Source organism: Mus musculus, chromosome 15, assembly GCF_000001635.26.
Source record: "Mus musculus strain C57BL/6J chromosome 15, GRCm38.p6 C57BL/6J".
NCBI lineage: Eukaryota > Metazoa > Chordata > Mammalia > Rodentia > Muridae > Mus > Mus musculus.
In genome coordinates, this window is record NC_000081.6 from 44,262,963 (window position 1) to 44,276,688 (window position 13,726).

The following is a 13,726-nucleotide window of genomic DNA, read 5'->3' on the forward strand; positions in this document are numbered from 1 at the left end:
AGGTGAGTAAGTCACTGTGCTTTGTACAATGGAACTTTTCTGATGAGGTCTGAGGGCTACACTAATCTATTGGTAGAGAGCTATATGTTTAGAGGGCAGTTTGACACTGTGTCAAAACAATGGCAGTTTTATAAGGTACAAGCAAATATTAATGACTGCATTCAGCATTTGGCATATTAGAAAAACATCAGTGAAATCATTAAATTATTTTCACATTTTAATAGCCTACATTAAACTTTTATTTCTTTTTACTGAAGTACTTTTGAATCTTTTTGGGGAATCAACAATCACCAAAAAGCTTAACTCTGTGGTATAGGAAGTAACTCCCATTTATTAAAAAGGAATACCAGGTTCATAGACATTTATTAAACTGCTGAGAAGTATAGACTAAGTATGCAAGAGCAGACCTGATCTTTGCACTTTAGCTTATCAACCTATGAAAATTAGTATTTTTTTTTAACTCATTCAGTGGGAGAAGCAATGAATGATGGAGATGAAAAACTAACCTGGGTGGAAGTCTGTGGTAGGAAATCATTTGAATGTCTGAATAAAGAGGTCGAGCATTGAGGAGGAACAATTAGGAGAAGAGAGTGACGTGATGCTAAGAGCAACTGGTTCCTTCCTAGTCTCACCTACAGTTACTAACTGTACCCTCGACCCTTCAATGCATTAAAGCTGGGACATGTACCTTTGAGCTATGCAGCTCGCTGGAAATATAGCTCATCCATGTCTCTTCCATGGTTGGAACATAAAGCCCTACAGATTTATATGTGTTCCCTGTAAATGAAAGAAGCAACCTTTGGCAAGTTGATTTAAGCTCCTTGCTCCTTTTCTTTCTCTAAAAACAGATTTTATATAATTTTCTGCTGTTTGGATACACTTGAAAAGCCATTTTACTGTTTGTGACATACTTTGTAAACAGTTGGAGAGTGAACTTGGATTTCTAGAGAAAACCCAAGATAGAAAGAAGTGCAGAATGGAAAAGAATGAATGGTGAACATCTTTCATCTCATTGCAATGAAGTGAAGCTAAGTGAACAGCAACAAAAACAGTTGGCTGTGAACCTGTTTTCTTATTCCATGCTAAGGTTTTTATAAAAAGAAAACAATTGTTTTTCTTTATGAATAAATTGTCTTTGTTAGGGTTATTGTTACTGTGATGAAACACCATAACCAAAAGCAACTTAGGGAGGAAAGAATTTACTGAGGTTACATTTCCACATTGCTATTCATCATCTAAACCAGTGAGGACAGGAACTTAGGCAGGACATGAACCTGGGGCAGGAGCTAATGCAGAGGCCATAGAGGGATTATTGGCTTGCTCCTCATAGCTTGATCAGTCTGCTTTTTCTTATAGAACCCAGGATCATCACCCCAGGGATGGCACCACCCACCATAGGCTGAGCCCTCCCCCATTAATCACTAATTAACAAATGCCTTATAGCAGAATCTTATGGAGGCATTTCCTTAACCAAGAATCCCTCCACTCTGATAACTGTAGCTTGGGTTAAGTTGACATAAAGCTAGCCAATATAATAATTAAAGAAACTGATATAAAAGTCATGAAATTGGGATATTATTTAAAAGAAATTTGCTTTCTGTGTTGGGAAATTACCACTGCTTTCTTTAATGTATTGGCTCTAGACATTTGTTTCTTTGTGTTTGATTAGATAATTACCTTTCATGTAATTATTATCTGGAGAGCCAATTAAATGAGGTCAAATATAGTAAGTATTACATAGGACTTGTTTATGTTGCTGGTAATGTTTTATTCCAACCATAACAGGCACACACACACACACACACACACACACACATCAAAGATCTGTTGGAAGTCAAATATAGAAGATGACACTTTGATTTATTTGACGATGAAATTGGAAAGCTACCATGATGGCTTAGTGGATAGAAAGCATCCTGAACAAGGCTGATGGTCTGAGTGTAATCCCTGGAAGCCATGCAGAGGTAGAAGGAGATAATAAATAAACATAACTTTAAAATATTGTACACACCCCACAAGGGGGAAAAAACAACAACAGAAAGCACAAGATATTCTTGCCCATACTTAGAAACAATAGTTAATGAAATCGGTGATATCAGTATACAAAGTTTTTTTTGTTTTTGTTTTTTGTAGCAATTGAAGAGTTGAACAACTCAACAATTGAAGAAGCTGATATAAAAAAAAAACATTAATTTTTCAACAACAAAAATCTACACATTTCTTAGGAAACAAAAATGTTTGGCCAGACATGGTAGGGCATGATCTTTATTGACTTTAATCCCAGCACTCAGAAGACAAAAACAGGTAGCTTTCTTTGAACTCCAGTCCAGATTGCTTTAAACTGCAATTTCCAAGCCAGTCAGAGCTATATAGTAATATCCTGTATCAAAAATAAATTAATTTTACCCCATCCCTTTGGTGTCACAGTTTGAACCCTAGACCTTGTATATGTTGATCACACACTGCCACTGAGCTACACTCTCATGGCTTTTTTCTGCCTGAAGTAAACTGTACTATTTCCCCCAAACCACAGAAGCTTAAAACAAAGGAAAAGCATGTCATATTTCTGCATGGAGAAATTCAGTGTTGAAAAACTCTCCCAAATCAATTCATAATTTGATTTATTTTCAATTAAAATCACAGCAGGAGTTTTTACAGAAATTGAGGTTTGTAATCTAAATTCTACATATAGATGAACATGCATAGAATATTTAGTAAAAGTAAAATGAGAAGGAAATAGCAATATGCACACACACATGTGCGTGCGCGCACACACACACGCATACCCATATATGTTACACACATGTCTCTACATGTTTTTAATATTAAATGTGAACCCCAGGGAAGCACTTGCCTGTTTCTCTGGAGGATTATGTCGGAGGACATGACTGAGGAGGACGATGACTAAGAATATAAATAATTAAGTAAATCAACACTATTAATCATTGAGATGATAAACTACCTAATTAATGTATTAAAACAATTGAAATTGTATTGGGAGCACAGTATTTAGCCATATGTATCACACAACATTCTAAATACATTAAATTCAAATTTTTTTAAAGATAGCATTAGAGAAAATCAATAGGAAAATATTTCTACTACCTTGACATGACTGGAGTTCCTCAAGTGAGCTGTAGAACACAGACATTAGAAACAAAATGATCATAAAACTTTAAGCATGAAGAATTAATTTTTTGCATAAAAAGATTCTATAAAGTATGTTAAAAACAAATAGCTAAATGGGAGAAAACATTTTTCTAAATATACTGAAGCTAGGTATCTGAAGAGTTTCCATAGAGAATTAAATTGTTAAAGCTCTAGCATTTTGCAAGTTACAAAACAGAAATATGTGCCAAGGGAGGGGAGAGGGGGAAGAGGTTGTTAGTAGTGAGGAAACTCAATTCTGGTGTGATTTTTTTTAACTATGTACTTAAGAAAGTTTGTCATTCCTTGATCTTAGCATATAAGCTATTGGTGTTCTGTTCAGAAAAATTTCCCCTGTGCCCATGGACTCAAGGCTCTTCCCCACTTTCTTTTCTACTAGTTTCAGTGTATCTGGTTTTATGTGGAGGTCCTTGATCCACTTGGACTTGCGCTTTGTACAAAGAGATAAGAATGGATTGATTTGCATTCTTTTATATGCTAACCACTAGTTGAGCCAGTATCATTTGTTGAAAATGCTGTCTTTTTCCCACTGAATGGTTTTAGCACCTTTGTCAAAGATCACGTGAAGATAGGTGTGTGGAGTCATTTCTGGGTATTCAATTCTATTCCATTGATCTACCTACCTGTCACTGTACTAATACCATGCAGTTTTTATCGAAATTTCTCTGTAGTACAGCTTGAAGTCAGGGATGGTGATTCCACCAGAGTTCTTTTATTCTTGAGATTAGTTTTCACTATAGGTAACCCAATCACAAAAGATCACACATGATATGCACTCACTGATAAGTGGATATTATTAGCCCAGAAGCTTGGGATACCCAAGATACAATTCACAAACCACATGAAATTCAAGAAGAAGGAAAACCAAAGTGTGGATACTTCAATCCTTCTTAGAAAGGGGAACAAAATACCCATGGAAGGAGTTACAGAGACAAAGTGTGGAGCAGAGACTGAAGGAATGACCATCTAGAGACTGCCCCTCCTGGGGATCCATCCCATATACAACCACCAAACCCAGACACTATTGTGGATGCCAACAAGTGCTTGCTGACATGAGCCTGATAGAGCTGTCTCCTGAGAGACTCGGCCAGTGCCTGACAAATATAGAAGTGAATGCTCACAGCCATCCATTGGACTGAGTACTGGGTCTCTAATGAACCTACCCAAGGAGCTGAAGGGGTTTGCAGCCCCATAGGAGGAACAACAATATGAACTAACCAGTATCCCCAGAGCTCCCAGGGATTAAACCACCAACCAAAGTGTACACATGGTGGTAGTCATGGCTCCAGCTGCATATGTAACAGAGGATGGCCTAGTCAGTCATCAATGGTAGAAGAGGCCTTTGTTCCTGTGAAGGTCCTATGCCCCAGTATAGGGGAATTCCAGGGCCAAGAAGCAGGTGTTGGTGGGTTGGTGAACAGAGGGAGGGAATAGGGGGTTTTCACAGGGGAAACTAGGAAAGGGGATAACATTTGAAATGTAAATAAAGAAAATATCTAATAAAAAATCTAAATGACAAATTATCCATGGAAAATAATAACTTTAACAAAAGTCTAAATCTAAGTTCTGTTTTAATCTTAAAATTCGTTTAGAGGTGAAATACAGAGGATTTTAGAAGCAGGCCAAACCTATCTGTGCAATGCACAGTGAACTGTTCATTGAAGAATTGTAAGTACTCAAAGTTATTATACCCATACATACTCAAACATTATATGTGAGCTTTTAAAGTGTGACTTGTCACTCTAGCTTGCTCTAAAATATACATTCATTAATTTACTGGCCACACACTATGTGTTTATGTGGCAGAAAAGACACAGTAGTTGTTTTTGTTTGTTTTGTTTTGTTTGTATTCAATTTCTTTGTTTTTTCTTATATTTTAAAATTATAATTTAATGACATCATTTCTTCCTTCCCTTTGTTCCCTCCATAGCCTCTCATATATCTTTTCTCACTCTCTTTCAAATTATGCATCTATATATATACTATATATTTCTAAATATAACCTGCTTAGTATGTATAATGTTCTTGTATGCATATTTGCCAGGTTTACCAATGGTATTGGATAACCAATTGATGTGCTCTTCCTTGAAAGACTATTTCTTCTACTGCTAGCATTCCCTGGTTAGTTCTTTGTGTAGGGTGGAGACCTCCTAGCCTTCCTCTCTAGACTTTGGCATTTCCCTGTTCAGCTCAAGTTTAGGTAGTCATTTTATAGTGAGAGGTTGTGAGTACAGCTTCTGACATTGCTAAGAGTGACTATCCTACAGCAAAATCCCTGATCCTCTAGCTCTTACAATCTTCCTGCTCCTCTTCTGAAAATTACCCTATAAAAGAGTTTTAGCACAAGAAGGAGAACCTTAAAACATACTGTAGTCTGAATGTCCAGAGAGAAAAAAACAGAAGGGTTAAACTCCACACAAGTCTCTTTCAATAAAATTCAGTAACAAAAGTCTAATTTTATTTAGTATTATATTTGTTAAAATATGGATAAATAAATAGTAAATAAATAAAACTATATGCACATGATTCCTGCTTGCTAAACAATTATTTAAGATGTAGCTGATATTGAAATTCAGAGGGTCTTACCAAATAGAAAATCTAGCCTATTAGCTTATGACCTCTTATTAGTGATAGTAATTCTTGACAATGTTGGATTTCCCCACCTTGGGAAGAGATGAAGAAACATTTAATCACTTAAGATAGGCATTGACTGCAAACAAAAACAGTTCCACTCAGTTTAGCTTGATGGGATTGTTAGTGTTACTTAATGAATGTGGGGGCCTCAAAAACAGCTACTTCCTAGAGAGGCAGACACAGCATTGGTGACAGTTCTTGTCAGCTACCTTTCTAGAGCTCCCTGCCCAATAGAGGCCTCTAGAGGAATTTTAATCCAGCAACACAGATGGTCTGGCAAGGGATCACTTCCAAAGACCTTCTAGGTCTGTGTGATCCAGCTGGAATGTAGACATGTCTTTAATCCCAGGAGACAGAGGCTAGGAGATCTTTTGAGTTCAAGGCCAGCCTGGAATAGGGTAAGTACCAAGTAAAGAAAAACTTAAGTAAAGCTTATGTCTAGGTGTGGTGGAACACATCTTTCATCCCAGCATCCAAGAGACAGAGGCATGCAGATCTCTGAGTTCTAGTCAGTCACTTAGTTTGAGTAAGTGAGTTGAGAAACAGTGCCTGGTACAGCACAGTGGAGTTGGTAGCCATTCGGTTTATGGAGTGCGGATGCAGTTTTTACAGGGAAAGTTTTACAATGACAGATTGCAAAGAGAACAATCTAGACACAGGTGAAGACAGAACAAGCCAGAGAATGAAAAGAAGCCAGAAGATTAGAACAGATTGCCAGAGTTAGTTTGAGGTCAAGCATAGTAATTCAGTAGAAGCTGAGAGAAGTCAGATTGAATCAGTCAGCTTGGAGAGGAGTTTGAGTCAGCTAACCAGAGTTCAGAAAGAAATACAAAGAGTGAATTTATTCATCAGTAAGCCTCTGGAATCGCAATTATATCAGGTGAATAGAATTTACTTTCATGGGCTGGAGAGATGGCTCAGCGGTTAAGAGCACCGGTCTGCTCTTTCAGAGGTCCTGAGTTCAATTCCCAGCTACCACATGGTGGCTCACAACCATTCGTAATGGGATCCGAGGCCCTCTTCTGGTGCGTCTGAAGACAGTGACAGTGTACTCACGATATATGTAAATAAATCGTAAAAAAAAAAATTTACTTTCACAGAGACCCAAATAAAACAGTTCCCTGAGCCTAGAGTAACAAGTGGTTGAAAGATGTCTAACATGGTGCTAAAAGATAACCTCAGCCTTCTACCTAGCTCCTTAATCTCCTCTTAAATAAGACCTATTTAAAATGACATTTTATCATGCTCTCCTTTTCCCCTCTGCTACCCTCTCCCACACAAATCCCTCCTTCCCACTGCCCCCCATGATTGTTTTCTTCCTATCCAAAGTGGAATTGAAGCATCTCATTTGGGCCCTTCATCTTGTTAACCTTCTTGCATTCTGTGGAATATATCCTGGGTATTCTGTACTTCCTTGGTTTTTCGAGACAGGGTTTCTCTGTATAGCCCTGGCTGTCCTGGAACTCACTTTGTAGACCTGGCTGGCCTCGAACTCAGAAATCCACCTGCCTCTGCCTCCTGGGTGCTGGGATTAAAGGCAAGCGCCACCATGCCAGGCTTATTCTGTACTTTTATTTTTTGGATATTTTTAGTTACATCCTTTTGCCTGAAAAATTCATGATGTCCTCATTTTTAATAGCTGAGTAGTATTCCATTGCATAAATGAACCACATTTTCTGTATTCATTCTTCTGTTGTGGGACATCTGGATTGTTTCTAGCTTCTGGTTACCACCTATGCCCACTGTGGTATGATAGGTCATCCTTTGGGTATATGCCCAAGAGTGGTACAGCTGGGTCTTCAGGTAGATCTATTTCCAGTTTTCTGAGGAACCTCCAGATTGATTTCCAGAGTAGTTGTTCGAGCTTGCAATCATACCAGCAATGGAGGAGTGTTCCTCTTTCTCCACATCCTTGCCAACGTGTACTGTAACCTGAGGTTTTGATCTTAGCCATTCTGATTGGTGTAAGGTAGGATTTCAGGATCCTTTTGATTTATATTTCCCTGCTAACTAAGGACTTTGAACATTTCTTTAAGTGCTTCTCTGCCAATTGAGAGTCCTCTATTATGAATTCTCTGTAGCTCTATACCCCATTTTTTGATTGGGTTGTTTGGCTTTTTTGGAGTTTAGCTTCCTGAGTTCTTTATATATTTTGGATATTAGCCCTCTATCAGATCTGGAGCTAGTAAAGAATTTTTCCCAATCTGTAGGTTGCTGATTTGTCCTATTGACTATGTCCTTAGCCTTACAGACACTTTCCAGTTTCATGAGGTCCTATTTATCAATTCTTGGTCTTAGAGCATGAGCCATTGGAGTTCTGTTTAGGATATTTTCCCCCTGTACCAATGAGTTCAAGGCTCTTTCCCACACACATTCTCTTCTATTAGATTCAGTGTATCTGGTTTATGTTGAGGTCCTTTATCTACTTGAACTTGAGCTTTGTACAGGGTGAAAAATATGGATCTATTTTCATTTTTCTACATACTGACTGCCAGTTAGACCAGCACTATTTATTGAAGATGCTTTCTTTTTTTTCCATTTTATATTTTTGACTTTTTTGTGAAAGATCGAGTGTGTGATTTTATGTCTGGGTCTTCAATTCTATTCCATTGATCAACCTGTGTATCTCTGTACCAATATGCAGTTTTTATCTCTATTGCTCTGTAATACAGCTTGAGATCAGAAATACTGATTCCTCCAGAACATTATCAGGTATTTGGGGGGTGGAGAGTGGAGAACAGGAGAGAAGCCCTGAGAGCCAACAGAATAAATGGAAATATGCAACTTTGAGGGATGGGAGGTGGGAGGCCCTTTAGAATATACCAGAGACATGTAGGTGAGAGACTTTTGGGACTCAAAGGGAAGGACCTTAGATGAAAATGTCCAATAGTGGAGACAGCGAACTTGTAGATTCCACCTCCAGTAGAAAGGGCATCAAATAGGGGGATGATGTTGTCATCCCACAGTCAAAAACTCTGACCCAGAATTGTTCCTGTCTAAAAGGGATAAAATGAAAAAAATGTCTGAGGGAAAGGTGGTCCAGTGATCAGACCAACTTGGCCTCCATCTCAAGGTGAGGATCCAAGTCCTGACACTATTACTGATATATTGCTGTCCTTCCAGACAGGAGCCTAGCATGGCTGTCTTCCTAGGGGCCCAATAAACATCTGATTGAGGCAGACACAGATACTTGCACCCAACCAGTGAAGAGAATTTGGGAACTGCTGTGATTGAGTTAGGGAAATGCTGGAATAATCTGAGGAGGAGGGTTATCCCATAGGAAGGTCAGAAGTCTCAACTAATCCGGAGCCCTGAGCTCTATCAGACACAGAGTCACGCATCAGGCACCATACAAGTCCTGATCTGAGGCCCCCGACACATATACAGCAGAGGACTGCTGCTTTGTCCTCAGTAAGAAAAGATGTGCCTAACCCTCAAGAGACTTGAGGCTCCAAGGGAGTGGGGAGGCCTGTTAGGGGACATGTCCTTTTGGAGACAGAGGGGAGGAAGAATGAGATGAGGAACTGTGGGAAGATGTACCTGGACAGAGATAATGACTGGACTGTGAAACAAATAAATAAAAGTAATTTAAAAATGACACTTAAAAATGTAATGTAAAAATTTCAAGAGACAAGAAAATTCTGCCTACACATGTTTGCTCTCACACACTCATAAACATGAATGCTCACACAGAATTCTAGTAGTCTATTTAAGTTTAAGTTGGAGATAACATGCCCACTTAGCCCTAGATACCTCTACTTCCTTCTTATCTGTGTGGGTTATATTCTAAGACCATTGCTGTAGTATTCCTTCTACTGTCTGGTTAAGTTACTGTTACCAAAAGCAACTTCCTAAAGAAATGGCTTTATTTCAAGTTATAGGTAACAGTCCATCATTGAAAAAAGATAGGGAAGCAACTTGAAGCATAAACCATGTGGGAAAGTTACTTGGTGGATCATTTTCAGACACATGGTTAGATAGTTTCTTCTATACAACCCAAAACTATTTACCAAAGGAATGGTGCAGGTGTTCTAGGTCCTTCTACATCAAATATCAAAGCAATATACACGTGTTGCTTTTATATCCTCAGATGAAGAAATGAAATGAGAGCCATACCCAAGCTGTGCAAATACAGGGATTGGTCTGAGCCCAGAGTGTTTCTTTTTCAGTTCTAAGTATCCCTAGGCCTAGACCTGAAAGCTTCTAGCCTCTGTACAATCTAATCTTCCAAGTAGACTGATTCAATCTGGCTTTTCTCAGCTTCTCATTGAATTGGTCTACTTGGCCTCAGACTAACTCTGGCAATTTGTTCTAATTTTCTGGCTCCCTCTTATTCTCTGGATTCCATTCCCTCTGATGACCTGCACTAAACTGCATGAACTCAAGAACAAATCAACTCCACTGCACTGCACTCAAAGCATTAACTCCCAACTCAGACTCAACTCCACTGCACTGCACTCAACTGAACTCCAGTCTGAACTGACAAACCGACTCTCTGTCCCTGTGCTGCTCTTAAATAGCTTTTCTCCTGACAGTTGAACGTATCCTATCTCTGACACATTCTATCAGATCTTTCCATGATTTGTCACTTTGTCTGATTCTCAATTAGACATCATTGTTTGGAATTAAGGATATATATATATACTAAAGGATTCTGGCCAAGATTAAAGGTGTGTCTAAGGTCTGATGTGATCAGAGCAGCAGAGTTGCAGAATTAAACTTCTTTTACAACAATTCCTCAAAAGATGCCCACAGACTAACCTGACCAGAACAATCCCTTGATTGAGACTCAGATGATTCTAGGCTGTGTCAGGTTGACAGTCAACACTGTTAGGACAACTGCCCATGGAAGTTGCACATGAATCTTTCCTGTATATATATATATATATCTTTGATAAATTTTAAGGTATAAATTGGCCACAGAAGGAAATTAACAATAGTTAATAATGTAACAGGACAATTATAAAAATAAATTATAATAAAATGCAAATCATTTAAAAATGTTTCTACTTAATAGTGACTGAAGATAACTACAACTGGAAAACATGGACCTGATGACAAATGGAGGAACAATGTTGTAACCATGGATTTCCCAAATATAGATACTGTCTCAAATAATGACACTCTTTTCTCAAAAGCAGAAATGTAACACTATGCATACAATAGCAACTATCAGCTCCAGAGCTTATTTAAAGTTTCTCAATTGACCTCAAATTGTCTTTCATATCTATTTTCTGCCAAGTCTACCTGGAAGTCAACCAAATATTACCTTTCCTATTTTCATCTTTTTAACCATCAAACCTTCCAAAAATGTTTCAGCCCTTACCTCTGCAGAGTACTAATACAAGGTACAATAATCTTTTATTACAAATTCATGTTTCAATCACCTGCATAAGAACTGGAAGGAAGACTAGGTCTTTTCCCACCAGACCCCTTGTTAGAAACCAGACTTGGATTTTTACAGGGTCATGTTAGTGATCACGTCACCGTATAACCAGGGTCATGTCAGAGCACACTTGTGAAAAATTAGCATGTGTATTTTATAGGATAGGACAGCTCTATATAGTTAGTGATAGGAAGAAATTCAAGCCTGAGTCTTCCACATTTCAACATTTCAGTCCTTTTTTTTTTACACATTTCTATATGACATGTCTGTTACTCTTCTTTTCCTGAGCCACATTAACAATTTTCTGTATGTTAACATTATTGTCATACTTTTTCAGGGTTTTCTCTCTCTCTCTCTCTCTCTCTCTCTCTCTCTCTCTCTCTCTCTCTCTCTCTCTTCTTTCTTTCTTCCTTTCCTTCTTTCTTTCTTTCTTTCTTTCTTTCTTTCTTTCCTTCCTTCTTTCTTTCTTTCTTTTACCTTGATCATAAGATTCTGTTCTTGAAAATGCATTTTTTCCATTCATTTCTCCCTTGAGATTTTTACCAATTTCAAAACCCCTGTATAAACGTTGATTTCTCTGTACAGGCCATTCTGACATCTTTAGATAGAATTCACCACTTACCCTGTATACTGAAATTTTCAGATTTCTGTATCAAAAAAGGATCTCATTGTAATTATATATGTGTTTCAATTTAAAATTGAGAACAGGGTGGCCTTGACCTAGCACCCTGCCTGGAACATTGCATGTAATTGAAAATTATTACTTAACCAATGAGCTTTCATATTCATTTACCTACTGGCTTCAAGTGCTATGGATTTATGATTTGGAGAATGCATAATATAACTACATTAATTCAAAGCTAAAGCACAGGGGCAACTGCCATCTAAAGGATTTATAAACTCAAGTCATTGTCTTATATCACAAAGTCTGATAAAAATTTGGCTTTTAGAGTCTAACAGGATTTAATTAGATGACATCAATTCTTCCATTTGGTGAAATGGATTTTAGCTTAAGCAATCATTTATTCAATTCTCCAGAGAACATAGCTTCGGTTTACTGATATGAAAGCTGTTTAATCTTTCAAATTCAGTTCTACTTTTAGTGCAGAGGCTGCCAACATAAGAAGAAACCTGAAGGGAACTTGCACTGTGTACTGAATGCACCTAGAGGGGCCTCAGGTTTAGACATATCCTGTGTCTGTGGGGTAGTGACACAAAAATTACTAGCCACTGATAGTGATGAAAAACTAAAAACTTCTTTGAGAGTAGCTCTCAGGGAATGAAAGAAAATTTAATGAATGAAATGTTAATGAATAAATTTTAAAGGGAGTATTTTAAATTTATCAAGAATGTACTATTTGGCCCATTGCTATCAGCATAAATTTCATAATATATATGATCATTTTTCTCTTGTATACTACTTGAATAGTAATGACAGAAATAATTTTAGGTATTTATAAAGTTTCAATCCTATGTTGCTCAAAATGTACAAGCATCTAAAGTATTCCTGCCACATGTTCTGTATGGAAAGCACTGTGCGATGATTATTGGTCCATTATCCTCTCTTTGATATTAGTAATGTTTGTTTTGCCATGATCAAAATCCCTGTTAAAAACTGCTCAAAGGTCACAAAGCTTATTTTGTCTCATGGTTCTGGAGATATTTCAGTGCATCATGATAGGAAATGTATGAAAGCAGGAGTGGCTCCACCCATAATGCTGGAAACATGTGTGAGATACGTATTCACATGGCCAAAGGCCAAAAAGCAGGGCTAATGTTGACAAAGTCTCAACCAGTGACTTCTGCCAGTCAGACTCCATATCCACAAGATTCTACAACCTTTAAAATTGAACTCCATCCTGGGAACGTGGTATTTAAAGTGTAGGCTTGTGGTATAGCTTTATCATTTAAACCATAATACACTCCTCAGAAAAATAATCTCCTTGTGAGATTATTAAGCAAGGGACTTTTGGTTATTCACAACACTCACTCTTCTTCTTTATCCTTTGACTCAAATCTTGGGTTTTCTGTTTGTTTGTTTGCTTGCTTGCTTGCTTGCTTGGTTTGTTTTCTTTTTTCTGGGTGATCATCCCTATAAAACATCTCCATGATTATGAGGCAATTGATGTAATCTGAAGCATTAGTGGTGGATAACTGGATCAAAGAAATCCTCAGCACATTGCAGCCTCCTGAAACAATTACTAATACAGGAGTGGGCTTCTGGCTTAGTTCTCCCAATCAGACTAAAATGAAAGGCCTATCATCAGTCTTTGGGTGTTTATTTCTCACTTGATGTGCATAAGGAACCATGTTGCTCCAGTTTCTGCAAGCAATAATCTAATGGCAATAAGAAAAGGACCTTAGGAGACTTGGCCAGCCAGAGTAGAGCAAAGAGACAAACATTCTAGGTCCCTGAGTTAAGATTAAAGCTACTGAATCAAATCCTCTTGCAGATGATAACTGCATAATTGTAATGCAACACAGTAGAATTCCTTCTTGTTTATATCAGGATGATTCACAGCTTCTGCTACTGTAATT

The 13,726-nt window shown here is 37.8% G+C and overlaps 1 long non-coding RNA gene across 1 annotated transcript; it reads right to left on the reverse strand.

The window, feature by feature from the left end:
* Positions 1-2,879: 2,879 nt before the first annotated feature.
* On the reverse strand, positions 2,880-4,357 carry Gm33793. Its single transcript, XR_384072.1, has 3 exons — positions 4,332-4,357; positions 3,106-3,134; positions 2,880-2,904 (listed from the first exon to the last, which is right to left on the reverse strand). It is a non-coding gene; the product is annotated as a predicted gene, 33793 (long non-coding RNA).
* Between the last annotated feature and the right edge of the window lie 9,369 nt (positions 4,358-13,726).